Source organism: Herpailurus yagouaroundi, unplaced genomic scaffold, assembly GCF_014898765.1.
Source record: "Herpailurus yagouaroundi ecotype Mexico unplaced genomic scaffold, PumYag 159, whole genome shotgun sequence".
Classification (NCBI taxonomy): domain Eukaryota; kingdom Metazoa; phylum Chordata; class Mammalia; order Carnivora; family Felidae; genus Herpailurus; species Herpailurus yagouaroundi.
Window position 1 is genome coordinate 36,736,471 of NW_024412400.1, and position 26,423 is coordinate 36,762,893.

Sequence of the window (26,423 nt, forward strand, 5' to 3'; positions counted from 1 at the left end):
TTAACTATCACTCTTGGCCTCAGGTTGTTAGTGGGAAGTGTGATAAGAGACTGTAAACTCAGTATTTACTCACCTGCTTTGCCGGCACTGCTCTTGGTCCTGGTGGACAGCATACTGCCCTGACCACTGGTTCAGAATGGTATTTCAGCAGCCCTAAAAGCCCCCCGCCCCCAGTACTGTGAGAGACCCAATTCTGAGTGAGCAATAGCACGGCTGCTTAAGGGTGGCCGGGGGATTTGCACTGAGGCAGAAGGCCAGACCATCATGCTTCCTGTATCTGCCATAGTCAGAACCTTCTGGACATGAAGATCTCTGGGGGACTGTATTGATAGGCTTGGATTTAATAACTGGTTCTGGAGAATGGAAGTCCTCACTTGCTCTGTGTGTCCTACAAAGAAACTCCCACGTGGAAGCCTGCCCAGCTAGCTAGCGCCTGCCATCACGGCCTGGCGCAGGCCTCTAGCCATGGACTGCGGACTGGAGAGCCCGTGATCGCTGCCTAAGGAACTTGAGCGCCTCTGCCTTGTGTGAATGTGATTGCTACAGCCTTGGCTTCACACTGGAGCACTTCGTGTTAATGTGTCGCCTGTCGGACTGGAAACCTAATAGCTCTCTTAGTGAGGAGCCTGCTTTTATTTGTTTTTGAACTACTGGAATTTGAAGTCAGGGAGATTTTGTCGTTTTTTTTTTTTTTTAAATACTTGCCCCATGCTTGGAAAATAAAGAAATGACAAAAAAATGTCTTTCACTTTTAAAAGCCATTTATTTGTATGCAGGCAGAACTGAGTTAAGCAGAGGGGAACCCGTCTTTAGTTTCCATGTGGTTCCCCGGGTGCTCTAACTTTTCTGGTCTTGGGAGCCTCACGATTTCCCAGATGGGGTCATCTTTTGTCACCAGTTTGTCTGTCTTATCACAGTTCCTAATGGAAACCTAAACCTGAAAATCAAAGCTTGGATATTTATGATTGAAGGTCATCGCACTGACAGTTGATTTTTTTTCTTGTTGTTGGCTCCATCTTCAAGTTGAAAAATAACTGTTGTCTTTGAGAAAGGCGTATTTCAGGAGATGCTAATGTCAGGCAGGAAGATGCAGGTACGTCTGCCTCGTTCTTGGTTCATCTAATTTCCATGTTAGTAGCATATGATTTTTTATTGGTGCATCTTGCTCTAATGACTGCTGATTATCTTGGAACAGCTGCATTAATTGATGGTGTTTAACAACTCAACGTACAGTAAGTAATTGCAGTTGGCTTGGCTGAGCAGAACAGGTTCTTTTTTACTGGCTTTTTAGCTCAAGGAGTGTTTTCTCTGTGTGCTGAATGCCAGAAAGGGAGTTGGGGACCCTTTGCCCCAGTGCCTACCCACCACTCAATGCTCACACTCCCCTGGGACACTGCATGCCGATTGTCTTTGCACGGGCCTGTCTCCTCAGCTTGACGGGGAGCTCCTGGAGGCCGGGGCTCACATCCAGCACGTCTCTCTGACTCTTCAGCCCTGAGCACAAGGACTCGCATGGACTATGCCTCAGTAAAGGTTGGGTGAATGAATGATTGGCTGGTTGCAAATCAGTCAGGTTTGCTTTTAGCTGCAAGTAACAGAAAGTCCTACTTTAGTGGTTTAAGCATTTAATGGTTTCTTTCTTTCATGTAACCAGATGTCCAAATGTAGGTGGTTGCTAGCATTAGTTTCAACAGCTGATGTCTGTCTGGACTGATATTTCTGTTGTTTTCTTGGCCTGTCCTTTATGATGGTGAGATGACTGCGGCAGGAAGGAGGCGCCAGCCACACTGGTACCTTTGATCAGGAAAGCAGACGTTTTCCCCAGAACACTGAGCAGACTTCCCCTGACATTTCACGTGTCACATGACCAGTCCCAGTTTAAAGGGCCATGTGACTATTTAGCAGGGCACACTGTTGCCAAGAATAGTTGGGTGGGCTCACTGCTAAACAAATAACCCAAATATGCTTAAAGACTCAAATATGGTAGACATTTACTTTTTGCTGACACAAAATCCAAAATGGCTGTTCCTAATTAGTGGGGAGTTCTCTTCCAACAGGTGATTAAGGGACCCAGGCTCTTAATTCTGCCATGCTTGTTTACATCAATCAGAAGAGGAGGGAGCCTGGAGGATGGTGTGTGGGAGAATTTTATGGGCCAAGCTTGGAGGTGGTGAATTAATTCCAGTGATATTCCATTGGCAGGGGCTCAGACACATGGCCATACCTCCTGGAAGAGAGGCTGGGGAATGTGGTCCAGTGCCTAGGAAGAAGAGGAGTTGGGTTTTATGATTAGCTGGCAGTCTCTGCCACACTGTCCCTCCCACCCCCACCCAAATCAGAATTCTCTTAGCAAGGAAGAAGGCATGAATATTGAAGGACAACTAGGGGTGTCTGTCCTAGAAGGAAATAGTGTGCTAAGAAGGCTACCTCCCAAAATAGTCTTCATTTCCAGATCATCTGTCTTAAATCCCTGCTTCTGTTCCTACCTTTCGGAAGTGGACCAGAACAATAGAAGGTCCTCATTATCCCTGTTTCTTGACCCCAGGCCTGTTCTTAACAGCTTTAAGGGAATGAGTTATAATTGATCCCCCTCGGCAGTTGAAGATTACCCCACGGGAAATGGGATTCAGCACCCCTAGGCCAGAGGAGCTCTGAGCCTTTGAGACCTTCTTGCCAGTGAGCCTTTCAAGTGCCCCCACTCACCTAGCCTTCCAAAGTTTCTCTTCCTCTTCAGCCCCCAGCCTAGCCCACCCACATCCAGAAGGGAGCAAGGGATGCAGCACAGAGTGACCCCTGCTTCCCACTCAAATGATTTGAGAAATCTTTTCCCAGCCACTTCCTGCTAGTTTTTCTCTGTAAACATTAATAAATGACCCACTTACCTACTGAGTTAAAGTGTTTTGTTCTTGTTCCGTTTGTGGTGGGTTTCTGTGACACGTGTTTCTCCATCCACAGTATCTTTCTTGGTGCCCTTCTTTACTCCCTCCCTTCCTTTCTTCCCACACACACCTACTGAGCCACCTGCTGCTTCCTCAGCTCTGTGTTCGCCCAGCCCTGCAAGCAGTAGCGGGGAAGCTGACGTGAGCCTGTGTGTTGACGCACATGATGGGAGGGCTGTGGTCGCCCAATACTGGGGGGCCTCACCTAGCATTGGGGTCAGGGAAAGCTTCTAGGAGGAGCTGCCTTTTGCGCTGCATTTAAGGATGAGTAGGAGTTAACCAGGTCAAGAAGGCACTTGGGCCAAGCGAGTGGGCACAGACACTGAAGGGGCATGTGGCGGTTGGGGGAGAACGGTAAGTCCAGTGCGCCAGAGTTCGGGTCCAGCACTGTGGTCATTTACTCGTTTAACAGAGAGCGGTGAATGAGGCAGATAAGGTCGCAGTCCCAAGGGAGCTCAGGGTCTGGGCTGGAAGAGGGAATGAGGCTGTAGGGGAGGGTGGGCGGGAATCCGAGGTGGGCTTGGCTGCTGTCCCGGCCGCTGCCCTGAAGGGTTTGCTGTTGCAGGCTGAGCAGGATGTAGGCCCACTGATTGTGCTGTTCGCCTCTCCTGCCCCGTCCCTGTTTCCGATTCATTTCTGGTCCTTTGCCCGGGCATTACTCAGGCCATGAAAATAGAGGCTGGCACCAGAACACCAGCGTGTAGTAGGTGAGGAAAGTCGAAACTGTCATTACATATCAAGGTATATACGCCAGCTGGATTTTTGACGGAGTGCTTTCTCGGAGCCCCAAGGATGAGGTCCTCAAGTTGGTTTACGATTTTTTTCCCTCTCCTTTCAACTCCTGCCAATACTTCTGGCTACTTGGCTCAGAATATGGCCTAGCCGTGTCTGTTACCCACCCTGTGAACACACTGAAATCTAAGTGAGGTTTGCCCTTGCTGTGGGCTGGCCTGTTGGGAGAGGCCGGGTCACCTCTACGGGCCCATTGGGTACTGCTCCACGGTCCATGAGGGTGTCCCTCCAGGCGAGGACTATGTGAGCACCGCCTGAGAAAGGAACTGTTGTCACCAGCAGGCAGGTCTGCTCAATTCCCCGAGGAAATGGGGGCTGTGCCAGGGTTCAGCTGGGCTGTCAGCTGCCTTCATTGTGACAAATGGCCCCAGGGTGGTTTCCTTCTTTCTCTCTACCCAGCCCTGTTCGTTATGGTGGAATTGACGGTGCTAGGGAATGGGGTGCAGAGAGGAACTTTTGTGCTAGTCTAAGCCCAGGGCTGAATGTATGGCATTGTGTTTCCAGGTAGGGAAATCTCAGTCCATAGAAGGAAACTCCACCAGCCCCATGGTGTCTACTGGGTATCTTCTTGGTGCTAAAGGCTGTAGGGAATATATATATAGTAATAAAATGAAAAAAGGAGGATTGTTACTACCTGTGATGTGATTTATAGTAAGAAATATATGTTCGTTCATCCTTGTTTCTGGCGCAGACCCCCTAAACTGTGCTGGGACCCAAGAAGGTGTCTTTTGTTACGTTAATGAAGTGATGGTTTTTGAAAGCCCCCAGGTAACTAAGGATGGGGACCGGTTGCCAGGAGAACCAGCCTGTGATTAGAAGGTTGGAACTTTCAGTCCCATCCCCAGACCTCCAGGGAGGGGAGAGGGGTCGGAGGTCAAATCAGTTGTCAATGGCCAACGATTTAATCAGTCATGCCTATGTAATGAAGCCTCTATAAAAACACAAAAGGATGGGTTTGAAGAGTTTCCAGGGCGAGCACTTGGGGGTGCAGGAGACTGGCACCTTGGGAGAGAGCATGAAAACTAGGTGACCTTTCCCACATGCATATTTTTCCCTGTGCACCTCTTCCATCTGACTATTCCCGAATTCTGTCCTTTTATAATAAACCAATGATCTAGTAAGTAAAATGTGTCTCTGGGTTCTGTGAGCCACTCTAGCAAATTACTTGAACCAAAGAGGGAGACAGACCTCCAGTCAGAAGCACAAGGGACAACCTGGGTTTGCCATCAGCCTCTGAAGTGGTGAGGGGTGGGGGGAAGCTGAGCCCTTAACCTGTGGACTCTGACGCTATCTCCAGGTAGGTAGGGTCAGAATTGAGTTGAGTTGTAGGACACCCAGCTAGGGTCAGAGAACTGCTTGGTGATGTGCGGGGAAAACCCGTACATACACTAGACTTAGGTACGGAATCCTTAGTACCCTAAGTGCAGTCCCTTCCACAACCCCAGAAAGTGGGTGATTTTATATTCCGCTAGAATGTAAGCTCTGTGAGGGAAGGGATTTTGGACTACTTTGGTCACTGCTGATCCCCAGCTTCTATAACTGTGCTTGGCGTATTGCAGAGGCTCAGTAAATATTTGTTGAATGAATAATCGAATCACCATTTACAGGTGAGGAAACCAGCTCAGAGAGGTTAAGTAACTTGCCTGAGATACTGCAGCTGGTAAGCGGTGGAGTAAAAGGCCCGGCTCTCAGTCCCAGGGAGGCACCATGAGCTGTGACTTGGGGTCCCAGCCCCATTGCCCTTGGAATGTGGGCTCCTTCCAGGATAGCCCTGGAGGAAGGCCTGCAGCCTGTCTGGCTGATACTCTGCCCAAATGCAGCACAAGCTTGGCAGAAGCTAGCATTTGTATGGTGACGAGCCGCAAGCCCCCAAATGTCAAAGCCGGCAAGGTTGTCTGCGTTCTTGGCTGCCAGTGCCTTGCTGTAAACTCAAGGGTGAGATGTATATACAGGAGTGTATCTGTCAGCTTCTGAGTGATGTTTCTATGTTGCCGCCTTCATCCTGTCAGGCGTGTGTTCAGGAACCTTCTGTGGCTCCCTCCTCCTACAGCAGCCTAGTCTGGCCCCACTCATTCTCCACCCTGTTCACTGATGAGTGACTGCATAAAACCGGTCATCAGTCAACAGTGTAGGGAGGGGTGGATTCTGCCTCTGCATGTGTACCACTGGATACATTATTTATCCTCCTTGAAATGCCTGCTCACATCAGGCATGCCCACTAACATCCTACCTGCCCTGTAGCTTTAGCAGTTTGTCTCTTCCTTAAAGCCCCATCTGACCATTTAGCACATGTCCCCTTCCCTAACCCCTGTAGCCTCAGTCTGTTTATATAGTGCATTTCCTAATGGAGTTCCTGGAGCCCTGGTTTCTTTGGGTATGATGGGGCTTCTGCTGAGTGGGGCGCCAGACCCCTCCCAGTAAACTATGATTTTATCTTTCTTACACATCAGGTTTCATGTTGCATTAGTTTTGAAAGGAGGTACTCTTTCAAAACCACTGGTCTCTCAATAGCTTAGGTACCTGCCTTGTGACTTCTTGCTTAACTAACATTGTTTAAAAAATAATTTAAATAGGGGCGCCTGGGTGGCTCAGTTGGTTGGGCGTCTGGCTTAGGTTCAGGTCATAATCTCACATCTCACAAGTTCAAGCCCCGCATTGGCCTGTGTGCTGACAGCTCAGAGCCTGGAGCCTGTTTTGGATTCTGTTTCTCCCTCCCTCTCTGCCCTTCCCCCACTCTAACTCTCTGTTTCTCTCTTTCTCTCTCTCCCTCCCTCTGAGAAATAAATAAACATTTAAAAAATTGTTAATTTAAATAAATTCTACAGCTTTCTTTTTTTTCTGATTTTAAAAGTCATAAATGTTTTTTGTGTTTTTTTTTAATTTTTTTTTTTTCAACGTTTATTTATTTTTGGGACAGAGAGAGACAGAGGATGAACGGGGGAGGGCAGAGAGAGAGGGAGACACAGAATCGGAAACAGGCTCCAGGCTCTGAGCCGTCAGCCCAGAGCCCGACGCGGGGCTCGAACTCACGGACCGCGAGATCGTGACCTGGCTGAAGTCGGACGCTTAACCGACTGCGCCACCCAGGCGCCCCAAAGTCATAAATGTTTAAGAAAATTTGGAAAATGCAAGACTATAAATGAGAAAAGAAGTCTTCCAGGATGCTACCACCTGCTTGAAGAGTTGTAAACCAGTCTTTCCCCCTTGCAGTTTGTTTCAAAGCAGAGTAAAATTACTGTAGTCCCAGCCATAACCACTCCTAACATTAAGGGTCTATTTTCTCTTTCCAGGGTTTCTTTAAGAATTGTCACTTTTATTGATTTAAAAAAATAGCACTAAAGAGTATAACAGTAAAAAGTCTCACTCTCAGCCCTGTTTCAGATGACTCAGTCCAGTTTTGTAATGTATCTTCTTTATAACGTAATTGAGCTCGAACTGTCTATGCTGTATTATAGCTTGCTCTTTTGACTTAACATTTTCTGTCATTACTAACCGTTTGTTATTTGTACCATAACACGCTGTAAAAACAAAGCATTAAATATGTGAGTAAATATTGAAAAGTCCACAGTAGAGATAACCACTATTAACTTGGGGACTGTCTCCTTCCAGACCTTATTCTGTAAGTTTACATGTTTTCTTAAAATTTCCTGGTATATGTTGAGTTGTGCAAATGTTTGTTTTACCTTCAGAGACACCTATACAATAGATAAGCACTGTATCTATTATGCTGCTGAAATAGAGAACAAAGGCAAAAGAAAAAAAATTAAATTTCTTTACAGTTGAGAGCCCATTGACAAGTCCTTGACACGGGCAGAGTGACCTTCCTGTAGGATCTCAACCCCCTCGATGATGACACTTTGCTAAGGGCAAAAGGCAACCTTAGCTTAACAGTGGCCTCACCTCCAGGATCCTGGAAGTCTACGTTAACATATAAAAACTTCCTTGGAAACTTCCTTTATCTCTGCTCCCCAAGATACATGTTAGCAGTCATCCTCCAAGCACATGGCCCACTGATATGCATCTAAAGGGTCTCATGCCTAGGGTTTTACTAGACAGTGATAAAGGACCTTTTCCTAACAGCTAGCCTCTCAAGGTCCTGGAAACCTTGCTTCCAAAATTCCTTAGAGACTTATGCTATCCCTAACCCTCTCTTAATCCCAGTACAGCTCTTCCCACCCATAGGCCCTATCCCCATGCTTTACTAAAACCTCCTGTTTGCACCGAAGAGGATTCAAGAATTCTTTCTTAACCATTCACTCCGAACCCCACCATTTCCACATCACTGCCACTTGCACACTCTCTCTCATTCATTTTTCACTTGGCAGAATCTGGAGGTTTGTCCACATCCACACCTAAGCCCATCTCTTTCTCCTTTCCCCTCCCTTCCCTTCTTTTTTTAAAAGATTTTATTTTTAAGTAATCTCTATACCCAACGTGGTGCTCAAATTCACAACCCCAAGATCAAGAGTCACATGCTCTACCAACTGAGCCTGTCAGGTGCCCCCCTCTTTCTTTTTAAAGGCTAAATCCTGTTTCATTATATGAACAAACTGTAATTTTCCAACCATTTCCCTCTGGGGTACATTTCAGTTTTCAAATTTTTATATTTATTCTTATTGCTGCTTTATACACATGAATAAGCATTTTTGGGAATTAGATACCCAGAATACAAATTCCTGGGGCAAAAGGTATGTGTGTTTACTGTTTTAATGAGACCACAGTTCTTCTTCACAAATACTGTTCCACTTAACCCTCTTACCAACAGTGTGTGAAAGAATGTATCCCCCCCCCCCCCCCCCATTGGGACTAACATCCACTAGAGACGGATGATCTTTTTATTTTTTTGCCAATCTGAAGGGTGAGACATACGATGTCATTTTTAAATTTGTATTTCTTTCCATCCAGCTTTTCCAAGCATATACATACACACATTTAAAAAAAAAAATGGGTTGTGCAGGGCATGGCTCTGTATCCTTTTTTAGTTTTTCACATTAAGTCACATTAAAATGTTCACATTTTCTGGGTCATTGCATGGTCTTCAAAAGCTCACTTGTTCAGGGGTGCTATTTCACTGAACGGTGCAGATGACCTGGAATGTTCTTTATCTTCGTTTATTTAAGTCCTTAATCTCCAGCAGCCTGGGGAATGACATGTAATAGAAAGGAAGGGAAAGCAGAAGGAGCACCTTCTGTGGGGGATTGTGGGATCTGCCCAGGAAATGAAGCAAATTAAAATCTGAATTAGATGTTTGCTCAGGGGCTCATCCCTTAGGTATTTGGCAGGGAGGTGCCTAAAGTAAATATCACCATGAGCCTTGTTTTATAGGGACATTGAATACTATCTGTTAAATATTAAGAAGCTTCACCTCTTTCGTGTGCTCCATTAAAAGTGCACACCTTTGTTTGTTGTTGTTGTTGTTTTGGATAAGGAGATTATGATGCTCCCAGGGCATCTCACATCAGCGGGAGGCAGGGTGGTGTGAGGGACATCGTGTTGAACTGTCAGGTCTGAAGAGTTGGCTTCAGATTCCGGCTCTTCCCCCGACAGCTGTGTGTAAACCTGAAGAAGACACTCAGACCTGTTCCCAGGGGTCTGCGTAGTGTGAATGACCAGGGTGTGAGTGGCTTTGGACAGCCTGATGGAGGGTAGGCTAGTAGTTAGAGGCCAATTCTAGCTCAGTATTATTGAGAACAATAAAAATGAGCACCGTCTAATAGCAGGATGGTATCATAAAAAATAAATATTTGGTCTTTGCCCCCCAGCTCAGGGCACACAGCTCCTGGAACACGGAATCTCCAGAGTGTAAGAGTATCTTTTAGGTGCTAATGACTGCTGGTCTGGGGGTCAGGAGAGGGGGTTAGATAAGCTTCTGGATGGGAGCTGGTTGCCTGAAAGGCCAAAGCACCATTAGAGATTTGGACTTTAAGCCCCACCAATGGCCTATGATTTAGTCCGTCATAGATGAAAGGAGACCTCTATAAAAACCTCTAAACAGCGGGGATTTAGAGAGCTTCCGGGTTGGCAGCACATCCGCGTGCTAGGAGGGCAGCATGCCTGGAGAGAGCATGGAAGCCCTGTGCCCTGGCCCCACACCTTGCCCTGTGCATTCCTTCCATTTGGCTGTTCCTGAGTTGTATCCTTTATATAATAAATCTATGGTGACAGCAAGTAAAATGTTCTCCAGTTTTGTGAGCTGTTGTAGCAAATTATTGAACCTGAAAGGGGGAGGGGTTGTGGGAGGCCCCACCTCTGACATTGTAACTAGATTAGACAAAAGTGGGTAATTTGGGGACCCGGTGCTTGTAACTGGCATCTGAAGTGGGGGCAGTCTTTGGAACTGAGCCCTTCAACCTGTGGAGTCCGACACTAATTTGGGGTAGTCGGTGTCAGAATTGAATTGTAGGACACCCAGCTGGTGTCCACAGAGTTGGAGAATTGGTTGGTGTGGGGGGGGAAAAAAAAAAACAACAACGTTTGGTGTCAGAAGTATTGTGAGTCAAAACAGCTGAGCTGTATATGTTACCAGTCTCCAGAAATGTTCTGACACACAGTCAGCCAGGTCTGTGCTAGGCTTTGTCCACCAGAGGCACGCTTGTGAACAGACAGACCCTATCATTGCCGTACGATGGTTTGTAGTGAGTCCCAGGAGACAGCCAGCCAACTTTTCAGTGTAGTTGTTTGATTATGTACTAATAGTCCCGGAGAGTGTCCTGAAGGAGAGATACAGAATGACTTGAGAGTGTCAGACAGGACCCTGATCTAGACAGGGGAGTTCAAGGGCAGCTTCCCTGAGAGAAAATGATCTTTGAGCTGGGGTCCGAAGGCTGATAGTGAGTTAGCTATGTGGGAAAGGTGGAGGGGCAGAGGAGAGATAGCAGCCTGCTGCCTGGGGGAAGGCAGAAAGGATGGATTGCCGGTGACTGTAGTGAGCCTCTCCTCTGCACATTCATCTGTCCATTCATTCAGCCATCCAGCAGACATCGATTGATTACCTGGGCCAGGTACTGTTTTTGGTACTGAGGACAGAAGAGTAGGGAGCAAGACAAAGTCTCTGGCCTCATCACTACTGCTGCATAAGAAATCATCCCCAAATTTGGTGACTTAAAACAGCCATCATTTCACTGTTGTCCTCATGGTCTGGAGGTGGACAGGGCCAGCTTGTGTTTCTCACATGGGTCTCTCACAGTTATGCAGGCAGTGGGTGGTCTAGAAGCATCCAGATATTCCCTGACTCACATGTCTGATGCCTGGGCTGGGAAGCCTCAGTGGCTGCCTGGGTGTCCCTGTCTCCGGGTGGCCTCTCACATGGTCGCTTCAGGCCTCTAAAGCAAATGGTCCAAGAGAGAGCAAGCCAGATAGAATCTCATGGACTTTCCTGACCTGGTCTTAGAGGTCACACAGCATCATTTCTGTCCCATTCTATTCACTAAGGTAGTCCTGAAGCCTGATCAGGGGAGCTAGAACTCCCTCTTGATGGGAGATGTGACAGAAAACTTGTAGATGTGCTCCAGAACCCCCACACCCTCACCTTCTGCTCCTCCTAGCTTCTTATCCTTGGCTTTAAACCTACCCACCTGCCTCAGCTCACCAGCGTCCTCCAGAGAAGGCGGTCTTATGGCCTGCATCCTGACTCCAGCATGCCCCTTGGGGGTCCCACCTTCTTCCCCTGCCCCAAATAGCTCCAGAAAGGAGAGTTTTCTTCATCTCCTTTCTTGGTGGGAGATGGGGTGGGGGGCAGTTGGTGCCTTTTGTGGACTCGAACCCCAGGCATCTACCCAGCTGACCCACCTCCTAATTGGGTCATCAGAGGACATGCATGGACACAGGCACCAAATCCCCAAGGAGCAAGGCTGTTTTGTGGGGCTCAGAGATGGCCAGGATGACTGGTAGTCGTACCAGTGAGCCCGGACTGACAGTGAGCCTTGTAGGCCTTGGGCAGGGTTTGATCAGCATCCTAAGAGCATTATGGGTAACTGCTAAATGGCCAGAGTTTTGCTGGCCACCTTCCAGGAGGATTATAGAACACAGTCCTATGATCTCACTTACACGCGGAATCTTAAAAAAAAAAATGAGGTCATAGATATAGACAATAGATTAATGGTTGCCAGGTGGGGGTGGGGCTGGACAAAATGGGTGAAGGACATTCAAAGGTACAAAATACCAGTTATAAAATAATTAAGTCATGGAGGCGTAATGTACAGCATGGTGACTATAGTTAGTAATACTATATTGTGTATTTGAAAGTTGCTAAGAGTAGATCTTAAAAGTTCTCGTATAAGAACAAAATTGAACTATGTATGGTGATGAATACTAACTATGGTGAGGAATGTTAACTAGGCTTATTGTGGTGATCATTTTGCAAAACATACAAATATCAAATCATTATGTTGTGCATCTGAAACTAATATAATGCTATACGTAAATTATACCTCAGTGAAAAGAAGACAGACCTCTGGGAAGACAAGATTTTGCATTATGTCTTTAAGTTAAAGTTAGAATTATTTATTACAAAAGACTTTCAGTATGTTCCTAGTTTCAGAAAAGGAAGCATAGATCTCCATCCTGATTAAACGAGTTATATGGCAGTCTGTGGTCAGTTATCATAAGGTAGGTGGGCAGAGCCAATCTTCCGTAGCCAACAGAGTTCACACCACTGTCAGCTGAACAGAGTTTACAGCAAACATAACTACCATTATGATGTCCTGTAACACCCAACAAATAGTGCAACAGTTAACAATCAATAGTGCCCAAGTAATAAAACAGCAAACCTTGGAAGATGACTATTAAAACAAATCTCTAAATGTTACAGGATAGGTCTTTGCTCTCTTTAGTAGACATACTCAGAAACTCAATTTAGAAACTTAATTTAATGATGATAATACAGAATAAGTATTGGTTCATTTAGCTTACGTTTGTGGAAACTGATATGTAAACAGAAGTCATGGCCACTGCAGTGCCCTGCATTCTCAAAAACACTTGTGTGAACAGCTGCCTCCCCCCATGGTTCTCATTAAATACCATTGATTTATCTATCTATCTATCTTTTTATTTATTTATTTATTTATTTTATAGAACCCCTAGTGATTTACAGGTAAGTATGGCCTGCTCTGGAAAACTTGAAAGGACCTACCATCCTCCGAATGACATCTTTGTTTCAAGACCTCTACTTGTCTCAGCTTCAAGTTAGGTTTCAAGGTAAGTACCATATTCCAGATGACAGAGTGGTTTTCAGATGTAAATGACCAGGTCTCTCCCGAAAATGTTGCTTGATGATAAGTTTATGGGGCTAACCCCAAACTGCACATTTATTTTTTTTTTCTTTTTCCAACCTGCACATTTAAAAATTCCTAGAAAACTCTTGCTTTGAGAAAAAAAAAAAAAAAAAGATTTTATTGGTATATTTTCAGATGGTAGCAGACCAAAAATGGAAAGGAATTAACCATTATTGAGCTATTATTGATAGGGTTTTGGAGTGGCGGTAGGGTCTGGAGCGTATGGCCAAGAAAGAAGTATTAAGATGTCTTTGGCTCAAAAAGGTGATTTTATTAAAGCATGGGGATGGGACCTGTGGGCAGGAAGAGCTGCCCCAGGACTGTGAAGAGAGACTGGGGTGGTAAAGTTAAAGGAAGTTTCCAAAGGGACTTTGATATGGTAAAGAAGATTCATGGATACTGGAGGCCTAGCTCTTGTCAAGCGAAGGTTGTTTCTCCCCCTAGCAAAGTATTAACATGAAGACAGTAGGGAGTTCCTGGAGAAATGTCATACTCTGCCAGCCTCAAGTATTTGTCAGTGGGCTGCAGGTTATAAGGAAATTTAATTTTATCTGCCATCTCCTTGTGCCTTTGTTTCCCACATCATTATGGTGTTTTATGTATATTGGTTGAATCTTATTCAAAAGCCTGTATATACAGATAAGTATTAGTGTTAAGCTACTGTAACAAATTCCCAAAGTTCAGTGGCTTAACACAATAGATTATTTTTCCTTTATAAAAACAGTCCAGTTTGGCTCCAAGATGGCGGTATTAAGGATGGGGGTTCATGAAAGTGGTGGGACCTCTGCTCCACCCAGAAATTTGGGGACCCAGGCTAGCGGAATCCCTGCCTTCTATAATATGTTGTTCCTAAGTGTTTTTTCCTCTTTTCTTTGGATTACTTTTTTTTTTCTTTAATACTGCACATTTCTGTTTATTCAGTATCAAGTCCTATCCTATCTTCTTTCCTTTCCAGTTGTATTGAAATATGATTGACATATAACATCATATTAAGGTGTACAACATAATGATTTGATTGATATATATATATATATATATGTATGTGAAATGATCACAAGTTTGGTTAACATCCATCTCCTCAACTATTTATAAGTTTTTTTCTTGTGATGAGAACTTTAAAGGTTTACTCTTTCTGGGGTACCTAGGTGGCTTAGTCATTTGAGCATCTGACTCTTGATTTCGGCTTAGGTCATGATCTCCGGGTCGTGGGATTGAACCCCACATGGGGCTCCCCACTGAGCATGGAGTCTGTTTAAGATTCTCTCTCCCTCTCCCTCTGTGCCTCTTCCTCACTTGTGCAAACTTGCTCTCGCTCTCGCTCTCTCTCTCTCTCTCTCTCTCTCAAATAAATAAAAATGAAAAAAAAAAAAAACAAAAAAGATTTACTCTTTCAGCAACTTTCAGGTATACAATAGAATATTGTTAACTATAGTCACCATGCTATCCATTATATCCCCAGGACTTCTATATCTTGTAATCAGGAGTTTGGACCTTTTGTCCACCTTCACCCATTTCCCCTACCCCATCCCCTGCCTCTGATAACCACCAAACTGTTCTGTTTCTATGAGTTTGGGTTTTTTTTAGATTCCACATATAAGTGAAAACATAATGCTTTTAAGGTCCAGCCATGTTGTTGCATATGATAGGATTTCCTTCTTTTTTGAATAATGACTGAATAATATGGAGTTTTATGGTTTCAGGTCTTACATTTAAGTATTTAATCCATTTTGACTTGAGTTTTGTGGATAGTATAAGATAGGGGTTCCATTTCCTTCTTTTCCATGTGGCTGTCCAGTTTTTCCAACACCATTTATTGAAGACACTGTCCTTTCTCCATTGTATATTCTTGGTTCCTTTGTCATAAGTTAATGGACTATATATGCATGGGTTTATTTCTGGTATCTCTATTCTGTTCCATTGGTCTCTGTGTGTTTTTATGCTAATACCATACTGTTTTGATTACTGTAGTTTTTGATAGAGTTTAATGTCAGGAAGTGTGATCCTTCCAGCTTTGTTCTTTCTCAAGAGTGCTTTGTTTATTTGGTTGTTTTGTTCGTTTTTTGTGGTTACATACAAATTTTAGGATTGTATTTCCTATTTTTGTGAAAAATGCTGTTGGAACTTTGACTCTGTAAATTGCTTTGAATAGTATAGCTATTTTAACAGTATTCATTCAGCTGATCATCACAGAACATCTTTCCATTTATTTGTGTCTTCTTTAGATTTTTCCATCAGTGTCTTAGTTTGCAGTATACAGGTCTTTCATCTTGCTAGTTAAATTTATTCCTAGGTATTTTATTCTTTTTGATGCAATTATAAACAGGGTTGTTTTCTTAATTTCTCTCTCTGAGAATTTGTTGTTAGTGTATAGAAATGCAACTAATTTTTGTATATTGATTTTGTGTCCTGCAACTTTACTGAATTCATTTCTTAGCTCTGACAGCTTTTTGGTGGACTCTTTAGGTTGTTTCATATATATATATATATATATATATATATATATATCTCCTGCAAATAGACGCAGTATTATTTCTTGCATTCTAATTTGGACATCTTTTATTTCATTTTCTTACCTGATTGCTCTGTGAAGGACTTCCAGTACTATGTTGAATAAAAGTGTGAGAGTGGGTGTCCTTTTCTTGTTCCTGATCTTAGAGGAAAAGCTCTCAGCTTTTCACTATTGTGTATGATGAGTACCATTGACTTTGAGGTTTATGTTTAATTACAGCTTTAACCTAAGCCAAATCAAAGTTTTGGAGCTTATAACAGCGTTAGTCTCTACTCTATTGGAATGGAGCTTGGACCAGATAGCAATTCAGCTTTCTTCCCGAGGTAAATGGCTGTGATTCTGTGTGACAGTGTTCTTAGCTCTGTTATTGTAGAGTTTGTAAGTGCAAAGGAGCTCCCTAAAAAAGGTTGAGAGCTTATTTTGGGATATGGACCAGAGAATCCTTGGGTCTCAGGTACATGAAGGGCTCCTAGAGGTCACCCACATCAGCCCCCCTCCCGCCCACACACTGCATTGCCAGCAGGTGGCTGCCCACACTTGACCCCCTCCTTGATCAGGAGGGCTCATTCTGTACTGATACTGATGCTGCCAAACCCCCTCTGGACTGTCAGCAGTTTTCTAAAACATATTTCAAGGGCATGGAGTTCCTGCCCTCGGCAATGGCAGTGATTGTCTACGAGGGACCTGGCACTCCATGCCTCATCATGATCAAGTCACGGAATGAGCCGGCAGTGAGCCCAGGGTTTAGTCAAAGCTCTGTCGGTAAGCGTGCTTCTAGCCTGAAAAAAGCCCTCCTTGGGCAAAACCCCTTGATCTGTGGCATGCATCAGTGCTCTCATTCACGCGACTGTCCAGAACAAAATCCTGTTTCTGTGTAGTATTGTTAACACAGACAACACAGCTTTCAGAAAGCAGAAGTGGCCTTGGCAACCTCCATTTCCAGGTGTGCCTGATTCGTGTTGCACAGCTGTGATTCTCAGGCCCTTGTAAGCTCTTTTTATTTTCTGCCTGTGAAATTTGGCTTTCACCACGCAAACCTTCATTGTAGGCTTGTATTTCTAGTTTTTCAGCCTTGCCTATTTAATGTTCTGTGCTTTCCTTGACATTTTAACAAACTTTTAATTGACACAGTTTGCTTGCAAAATAAAAAAGAATCAGCTAGCTGTATTTTTAACGTGGCTTTGTGATGAGTAAATCATGCCAACTGCATGTTCTCCCTTTTTTTGTTGAGGTACTTATAGTTGCTCTTGACATTCTAACGTGAGAATATGCCAATTTCAGATGTCGCTACTTCTGCAACTTGAGGAGGAGCAAAGCAGTGAAGTTGGATGGAACACAGGCTTCTCCTACAATGTCAGAAAGAGATCACTGGGGAGTACATAAGATTGAAAATCCTGCCTTGATGAATTAGTTATTTCAATCTGTTCTGGTCCCGAGAAATGATCAGGCACCTTGACAAGTTTATCCTTTTAGAGCTGGAAAAAAACCTCAAAGGAGAGAGTGGCAGGAACATGTAGTTCAGAAATGGTGGAGGGGGTGGGGGGCAGAAGCCTTTAATATTTCAGGGATTAAAAACACTAACTCTGCAGATTATCTGCCTCAAATCCTTTCTGGGAAGAAATGGTAGGTAGATAATTCATGTTGTATATTTGAACACATGTAAAATAGGGAATAAAAGGTCTTGATGCTGGAACAGGCACCACAGTCAGCAGGCTGAGGGATGCCGCTCTGCCATGTGTCACTGCCGAATTGCACCCGAGCAAGCCAGCACTGATGTTTCTTAAACATCTAATTATGACTGTATGTGCTTTGATTGCTAGATCTGAAAAGTGCCAGTACTGTCATTATTTTTTAGAATAATTGTGTGTATTGTCAAATCTTCTCCAATGGTGGGTTTTTGCAGACCAGCCCTTGCTCCCTCGTTCCTAACAGAACTCTGATTCTGTGCCTGCCTCCACCCTCTCCCTTCCTCTATGGGCCTCTAGCAGGAGGTGGATCCCAGGTGTTTTCACTTACTTGCTGTGGCCCATTGCTGGAGCCCGTGATGGGTTTGCGCATGGGCTCCTGACACTATTCTTCAATGAGACATTAGGAGAAATCCACTGGGGGGTTTCTGGGAAAGCTTTCCTTGCTTCTAGTAGAAACGTGCAAGATTGTGCCTTCTGCCTCTTCAGATTGCCAAGTGTGATGGTGATGGCTGCGAGTGTGGCCACCATCTCAAAACCCCTGGAGGAAGTCATTCTAGGGACAGGACAAAGACAGAGGATGGCAGAGAGTCCAGACAGGGACAGGTTCTGGCTTCCTGATGATGCTTTTGGGGTTGCTGAATTAACTAACCTTGGAGCTGCCATTCCTCAACTATGTTTCGTTATGTGAGAATATGGATGAGTCCCTTTGCATTAGCTAGCATTTTTTTCTTAGACCTGCAGCCAAGCCATCTTCAAAGATGCATAAGTAGTTTTTTTTAAGTTTTTTTTTTAAGTTTATTTATTTATTTTGAGAGAGAGAGAGAGCAAGCGAGGGAGGGGCAGAGAGAAAGGGAGAGGGAGAATCCCAAGTAGGCTTTGCACTGTCAGTGCAGAGCCCGACATGGGGCTCAATCTCTCAAACTGTGAGAGCATGACCTGAGCTGAAATCAGGAGTATGACACTTAACCAGCTGAGTTACCCAGGTGCCCCCAAAGATGCATAAATAATTTAAGATAAAATAAAAAATAAAACTCGAACAAAGGTTATCATAACCATGATTCATTTATATCATATCTAAGAGTGACATTATTAAAGTTTATTTATTTATTTTGAGAGAGAAAGAGAAAGAGCAGGGAAGGCGCAGAAAGAGAGAAGGAGAGAGAGAATTCTAAGGAGGCTCCATGCGGCCAGCATAGAGCCCAATGTGGGGCTCAAACCCACAAACCGTGAGATCATGTAAGAGTGACATTCTTAAATATGTGATGAGATTTTTCTGTCTAATGCAATTTGTTATGAATATGTATGTGCGTATTCATCATTACCTACAGAAGGAGCCCCCAAGAAGAGGACCAATGTCATTTAGTGCTGGTGGCAAGTTCTAGTTAGGATATTGGCTTGGCTGCTTTAACAGAGGTGAAACAACAGTGATTTTAGAAGGTTGTGAGATTATTTATTCTCTCCCAAAGCAGTTTGGCCTGACAGGCAGTCAGGGAAATGGGTAGCCTGCCCAGTGAGGTCATCCAGGGTTCTTCTGTGTTATCCACTAGGATGTTATCTCCATGCGCATCAAGAAAGCTGGCTTACCACCACACCAGGGATTCAGAGCATGGGAAATGGTGGAAGAAGGAAAGTCAGAATGAGATAGGCCTGATAGCCTCCTTTTGACCCAGAATTGCACATAATACTTGTAAGCATAAGTCATTGGCCAAGTTGATCATATGACAACAGCTAGTTGCAAGGGATTCTGGGAAATAGTATCCCCAGCTGAATGGCCATGTGTCCAGCTAAAACGTAGAGGATTCCATTAGTAAGAAAAAAGAGCAAATAGACACCTGAGAACAGTTAGAAGTGTCTGCCACATGGTGTGTCCTCTACAGTGGAGAGGGAGAGCGTAATGAGGACAAAGCGCTGGGTGTCACTCTCTGTGAAGTAAGGACTTGTGTCACAGGTCCAGTCTCCCTAAGCAGCCTGGAGCCATATGCCGGTCCTGACCTGGCCTCTCTTCTGGTCAACCAAGGGACTTGAATCAGTGGTGTTTAAAACCTCTTCAAGCTCTGACCTTCTATGGCATAGTCCTGCAGGCATTCTAGTTATAGAGCTGGGGCAGAGACAAAGTGGAAGCAGAGTGAGTACTTCATATGTGGGTGGCAGGTATTAAAACCATGCAAGAAGTCACTGCTAACTTATTGAGCACTTATTAGGAACCAGGTACTGTGCTGGGTCCCTTACACCTGTTAACCTTGTTAGCCCTGACACAACCTGTGAGCTGGAGCCTTTGGTTGTTTCCATTTCATAGATGGGGAAACTGTGGCTCAGTAAGGGTGTGAGAAAGGCTCTAGACCTAGCCAACCGATCCCTGAGCCCCCATGCTTAACTACGTGTTGTGGGAAGGGCTGGGACATGAGGTGGGATTTGTGGGGTGTGACCAGATCATAGTGAACCCTGCAAGTAGGGTTAAAGAGGCTTGGGCCTGATGCTGCCCTTCATCGGGGCCAGGCTTGGGATTGATCTGCAGCATTGATTGGCATCCCCACCGTTACCCCATAGCCAGGGGATGGCTGTTGCCATGTGCGTCACATCTGGGCATGATCTCTCACTACCCCAGGGTAAAAGACAGGCTGTTCTTTAGGAGGAGAGTACCTGGTAAGAGATGAGCCCCAGGAGGGTCAGCTTTGGGTCAGAGTGCAGTATGAGGCACACCACTTGCCTAACAGGCCTCCTTTAAGGTGTTTGCCCCTGTGAGTCGAGCTGAGCCTGTGGCCTGCTCCTGTCCTGTATTCCCAAAGGAGGCCGGTGCCAGGAAGGCACAGAACCTGGCCCTAGAAAGTGAGAGCGGCCCGTGAAATTGGCCTGTCCTTTAAGCTGGCACTGATTAGTGGCGTGGATTCTGGGATCACGCTCCTCCTGCTCCGGCCTGGAAATTAGTGGCTTTGTGCCCAAAGGGAGTTCCAGAGAGGGAATGGGCATCAGTGCATGTATTGTCTTGATGGTGGGACTCCTTGGGGTCATCAGATAGGCTGGTCTGGGTAGGGGGAGTGAGACCCTTGCAGCCCACCTGCCTGTGGGTGCCAGCCAGAGGTGAGGACTCCCTGGCCCGGCCCCATGGGGCCTCTGGGCAGCCAGATTTCCTTGGGCACAGCAGCCTCACTCAAGGTGCAGCTGTTGGGTGGTGCCTGGACTAACCCACCTCCCTTCTCTGGCTCTTGACACTCAGTACAAACAGTGCAAACCTTCCTGTTGCCCCCCAGCAGCCAGTACAGTTTTACTTGGTGCTTTTTCTTTGGTTCATTCTGTTTTCTTCAAATGCAATTATAAACACACCAGCTCCAATCTGCTCTTCAAGACTGAGCCCTAGGGGCGCCTGGGTGGCTCAGTCAGCTCAGCATCCGACTTCAGCTTAGGTCATGATCTCATGGTTCATGAGTTCGGGCCCCACGTTCGGCTCTGTGCTGACAGCTCGGAGCCTGGAACCTGCTTCAGATTCTGTGTCTCCCTCTCTCTCTGCTCCCCCCACCCTGCCCCGCCTCACTCCGTGTGTGTCACGCTCTCTCTCTCTCCCCCTTTCTCTCCCTCCCTCCCTCTCACTCTCTCTCTCTCAAGAATAAATAAACATTTTAAGAAAATAAAAAAAAAAAAAAGACTGAGCTCTAGCTGAGCCTCTTCCAGAAATCCTATCCGCTCCCTTTAGGTCTACGTGGTTCTCCTCCTCTCCCCACTCCCACTTCTCCCTGATGGCACCGGGTTCATATGGTGTAATGGTCTTTTTACTCATTGGTCCACTGACCAGTCTGTGAGCTTCCTTCCTTTCTTTTTTTTTTTTAACTTTTAATTTCAAACATACACAAAAGCAGAGAGGATCATATAGTACATCCTCAAGAATCCCTTACCCAGCTCCAAGAGTTGTCAGCATGTTGCCAATCTTGATTTATTAAGTCCTCCTCAACCTGCTCCCACCCTGAATATTTTAAAGCAGTTCCTAGATCTTGTATCATTTTTCCATATATACTTCTGGACCTTTTAGCTGTGAGCTTCAGGATGACAGTACTGTGTCCTGTATCCTGTGTCCTGTGTCCACAGCACTGTGGATGATACCTGACACATATTGGCTCTTGAGAAATAATGTTGTTTTGAGTCGACTAATTGGGTGAATGAATTGGCTTCAGCCCCTAGAACTGAGCATGCATTCTGGATGCTGGAATTTGAATAACAATGTGAATAGCTGCTAGGAGCCCACAGCTTCCTTGGTGCCTGTCCTGCTGCCTGGGGTTTCCAGGAGGTTCTGAAATCTGTTATTTATGAGACTTTAAGGTTGGTTTATTCTTAGTCAAGCATCTTTGATTTTGCAATGAAACTCTACTTTGAGGTGACATGGGGTAGAGAGGACTGTTAAGATGTAGCTTTTACCTTTGCTTGGTTCATATTTAGTTCACAATTATAGCCTTGGGATTTGATTTTTTTTTTTAATTATAATACCATATTTACTTGGGCCAAAGTGATTAAGACCAAAAAAACAGGGGCGCCTGGGTGGCGCAGTCGGTTAAGCGTCCGGCTTCAGCCAGGTCACGATCTCGTGGTCCGTGAGTTCGAGCCCCACATCAGGCTCTGGGCTGATGGCTCAGAGCCTGGAGCCTGTTTCTGATTCTGTGTCTCCCTCTCTCTCTGCCCCTCCCCCGTTCATGCTCTGTCTCTCTCTGTCCCAAAAATAAATAAAAAAAAAAAATACGTTGAAAAAAAAAATTAAAAAAAAAAAAACAAAAAAACAAAGTATAGAATACATCTAAAGCATTTTCTTTAATAACGTCTTTCTATTCCTGGTAATGGTATTTTAACTATGCAAATAAGAGATAATTGAATACACATTTTTCTTTCAAGTAGTTGTGGTCATGTTTAAAACCCTGAATTCTGTACACTTTGAAGGGAACCCTGAGACCAGAGTCACTAGATGTGGCATTTCTCACTCTTACGAGGTAGAAAATCAGGCCAGGGTTTGGGTTTTTGGAAATCTCTGGTGGTAGAATGGTAGTTTGTAAAAATGTCTTTGACATGTTCCTTTTTACTTTTAAATTCAGAAACAGTATTTACCACAATATAATGGGAAGTGCCTATTGACTAGTCCTTTTTTCAAAATTATATTCTAAAATATTTTCTTTCACCATTCAGATCTGTTGTAAAGTTAAATTAAAGTTGGCTGGGTTTTCTGTTTGTTTTATTTTTTGCTGTTTCATCAGGAATTCAGAGTAATAATTCTGTTTCTGGATTTAAGATATTTTTACCATGTGGTTTTAGTGCAGGGAATAAGGCTGTGCCCAGTAGACATCTGATGACTATGTAACTTATATGAAACATAAAACAGTTGTTTCTACAGAAGTATTTATAGGAGTTGGATTTGGTCACCATGCCATATTGAGTCTAGAGTGTCTTTTCCTTGGAAGGTAGGGGGTGGGACTTGAGGATGTCTGAGGACAAGGAGATGTGGATGCCGTGCTGAAGTAGGTCATGAGCCAGCATCTCATCCTGCTGCTGTAGCAGTGAATCTTCCCATGCACTTTATTTTCTGGGCTGTGAGTAAGCAGGCTGTGGGGTTTCTGCCATGGACCCAGAGACCTGGCTTTCACTTGGCATGACTTGGACGAGTCTGATGGAGTGTCTGGGGGAGCCACAGTATACCCCAGGAGTGTGCGCACACAGCCCCCATGGAAGGAATACGCAGGAACACGCCTGGAGGGAACCACGGATTGTGTGACTTCCTGAGCGGCTGTGTGAGCCTCCTCCCTGCAGATGGAAAAGAGAGTGGGTTCTCTGGAGAATGGGCCAGAGCTCAGGCCACAGAGACAGAGCCCATTGGCTGGTAATCCTCGTCTTCTTAGGATGGGGCCCAACAGAAGCTGACATAGATGTTCCATGCTGGAAAACCTGTGGCGGGGGGCGGGGGGACACCACAGATGAGTCAGCTGAGGGAAGGCTCATCATGGTGGAGGAGTCAGAAACGGGGCTGCAAACGTGGCTGACTGCTCTGATGGCTGGGGCTGGTGAGTAGGGAAGTGGCCAGTGGCCAGTGGCCAGGATTTGGAAGAGGAACCACAGCACGGGGCAGAAACAGCAGCTCAGGGGAAAAGGCAAGTCTTTGTGTTTAGATAATGATGCAAGGATTCCTCCAAAGCTGGGCAGTCAAACACAGCATGTGCCTACTGCTGCTGCTGTGTGTATGTTTGCTCCTCACTCCCTTCCCGCTCTTACTCTTATTCCCAATCTTATTAACATCGGGATCCTCGACTCGGAGAAACGAAGTTAGTTGTCAAAGAGACACACAGAAGGTAAGCGGCAGAGCAGGAAATTGACCCAGATCTGCGGGTCAGTAGAGCCTCCTTTTTGCCTCTGCATCATGACTCCTCTCAACTGAGGAAGTGTCCTCCCTGAAGGCAACTTTTCTCTGAACCATGCGCCCGGCGGCCCACATGGCACCTGCACGTGGGTATACACACACACACACACACACACACACACACACACACACACACATTGGGGTCCTAGCTCTAGCTGCAAACACATTTGTCTTCAAATCCATGTGAATTTTAGATACCATGTTTATTTAACCATTTTAAAAAATGAAGAAAGGGGTGCCTGGGTGACTTAGTTAAGCGTCCCAACATCGGCTCAGGTCATGGTCTTCTACCCACGTGGGGCTCTGTGCTGACAGCTCAGGGCCTGGAGCTCATTTCGGATTCTGGGTCTCCCTCTCTCTCTGCCCCTCCTCTGCTTGCACTCTCTCTTGCTCGCTCGCTCTCTCTCTCTCTCTCTCTCTCAAAAATAAATATTTTTAAAAATCTAATAAAAAAAATTGAGAACAAAGCATGACCTTCCTCTCCAAGTTTTCTAGGAAAATAAGCCCCAGAAGAAGGCATGTGTTCTTCCTGGGGCTGGATGTTGCCACCCCTTCCCTCCAGTCTGTGTGCACAACCCCCCAGGGCGGTGATCACACCAGGCCTGTCCCCAGCCCAAGTGGAAGTAATGAGACTCTGACCACATCCCTGGCATTTGCATTTGGTGGTGGTGCCATAGGAGAGTCAGAGGGGGAGGGTGCAGAAATCCTGAGAGCGTTCGGGGGGGAAAGCATGGGTGTTCCCAGATTGAGGCCTGTGTCATCAAATGGAAAAGCTACAGATATGTAGAGAATGTCAGTAGCCTAAAAACTAGAAGCAGTCAGGCAGTTACACAATCCCTGCCATCTGGTTAACGCGACACATCCTCAGTATTTTAAATCTGGAACTAAATATAGACCTTTCTGAAAAAGCACGCAACATATTGAGGAGTGTAGGCAAGTGGAGCTTTGCGTGTGCTTCCTGCAGATGACGATTTGGAGCTCTAGAGCCTGGCTTAGAAATCCCTAGGAAAGATGTAAGGCATTTCTTCTTTGTCGTATCAATTAGCTTTCGTTTTGTATCAAGTCCCAAAACGGAGTGGCTTCAAACAGCAACCATTAAATTTGCTTTTGATCTGTGGGTTGGCCATGCAGTCTTTAGTCTGTGCTGACTTTCTTCGTATCCATCTGCTGGTGACATGGCCAGGCTGGTCTTGCTCACATGTGTGGTGATGGGCAGGCTGGTTGTTTGAAGAGAACCTCAGCGGGGACCCCTTGCTTTGGTTCCATGTGGTCTCTCACGGCCTCCAGGAAGACAGCTGGTAGCCGGGTGTCTTCCCATGGTGGCCACAGTGTTCCAGAAGCAGCAAAGGAGGACAGGCCCCAATGCATAAGTACTTCTCAAGCCTCTTCTTATAGCTGTTACTGTTGTCTCCACTGGCTGAAGTGAATACCTTGTCCAAGCCTAGAGTCCATGTGGGAGGAAACGACACAGGCCATGGATACAGAAAAGCGTGAACAAATTGGGGACTATCACTACTACAAATCCACCGTGCTCTAAGCCTGAGATTTAACTCCTTGAGTAGTGGTTGTTTCCACCTAAGGCCCACCAGAAGACAGTTCTGAACAGTATTGTGGTTCATCCTCATGTAAAAAAGGCAGTGTCAGGTAAAACCGTAGGCGGAGTACTGGTGGCCTCACCTGCCAGAAAGTGTGATAGGAAATCCGCTGAGAGGCTTGGAAGCAGCAAGTAGTTGAAGGGCCAGACCTGGCCCAGCACAAGAAGAAAGACCCTCGCCTCCCATACCCAAATGCAGAGCAACCAAGTGGCAGGTCTGGTCTCTGAGGTACTGAAGCAAGAGGTACCCCCAGGCTCAGAAGTCAGAGGTGGGTGATTTCCCAGAGCAGCAAGGTTGTTTCCCAGGCTCAGAGTGAGAGAGAGGCCCAAGTCAGCATTTGAGCTGGAGCTACAGAAGGAGGGATGTGGACGCAAACGGGTGAACGTTGAGTACTCGAGTACGTGGAAGAACCAACGAAACAGGTGAGGGAACTATTCCTGTTACCTAGGAGGAGGGAAGAAGTGGCAAAGTGAACTGAGAGAAAGATGAGGTAGTAATGCTAATAACAACCATTGTCCTTTGAATGTCTGTCACATACCGGGGATTGTGCGTAGTCTTTCCTGAGGGAATTAGTCCTGAGTCACAGATGAGGAACCTGAGTCCTAGAGAGGTTAAAGAACTGGACTATGTCACTAAGATGAGTGTTCTGGCCCAGGTGTGTCTGACTCCCCAGGGCTGTGCCTGTCTTTCAGCACCATGCTGCTGGTGGGGTGCACAAGAAAGAACATCTTTAGGGGGACCTCAGTGGCTCAGTCGGTTGGGCATCTGACTCTTGATTTCAGCTCAGGTTATGATCTCACAGTTCATGGGTTCACGCCCTGCATCAGGCTCTGCACTGATAGCACAGAGCCTGCTTGGGATTCTCTCTCTCTCTCTGCACCGCCCCCCCCCCCCCAACAAACAAACAAACTTAAGAAGATATAAAGAACATTTTTAGGCAGCAAGGACCGTAGAGCCCTCTTAACAGTAGAGCTCAGAAACACCCCAAAGGCCATCTCCCAGGCAGGAACACTGGAAGATGTTCATGTAAAGGAAAAGATGGTGGCCTCAGAAGGTGTCATGGTAACAGAGTGGGGAGGAGGGCATAAAGAAAAGCTCCAGCGTATTTATTGTCAGGGGTACAGAGATACCCCACAGGAGACATTTGCTCTGAACTTCCTCCTCATTTTGTGGTCTAATCTCCACCCACACACCCCACTCACCTTCCCCAATCAGAAGGATCACCTTATAAGAAGGTCATTGATAA

The 26,423-nt window shown here is 45.5% G+C and overlaps 1 protein-coding gene across 2 annotated transcripts in view; it reads left to right on the forward strand.

Annotated features, from left to right (window-relative positions):
• PXYLP1 (2-phosphoxylose phosphatase 1) overlaps nucleotides 1-26,423 on the forward strand; it is a 72,588-nt gene that overhangs the window by 7,072 nt on the left and 39,093 nt on the right. For both annotated transcript variants that reach the window (XM_040480338.1, XM_040480339.1), the window contains exon 2: nucleotides 12,804-12,926. The gene's annotated coding sequence lies outside the window, so the exon portion shown is untranslated. The remainder of the gene's footprint in view (nucleotides 1-12,803; nucleotides 12,927-26,423) is intronic.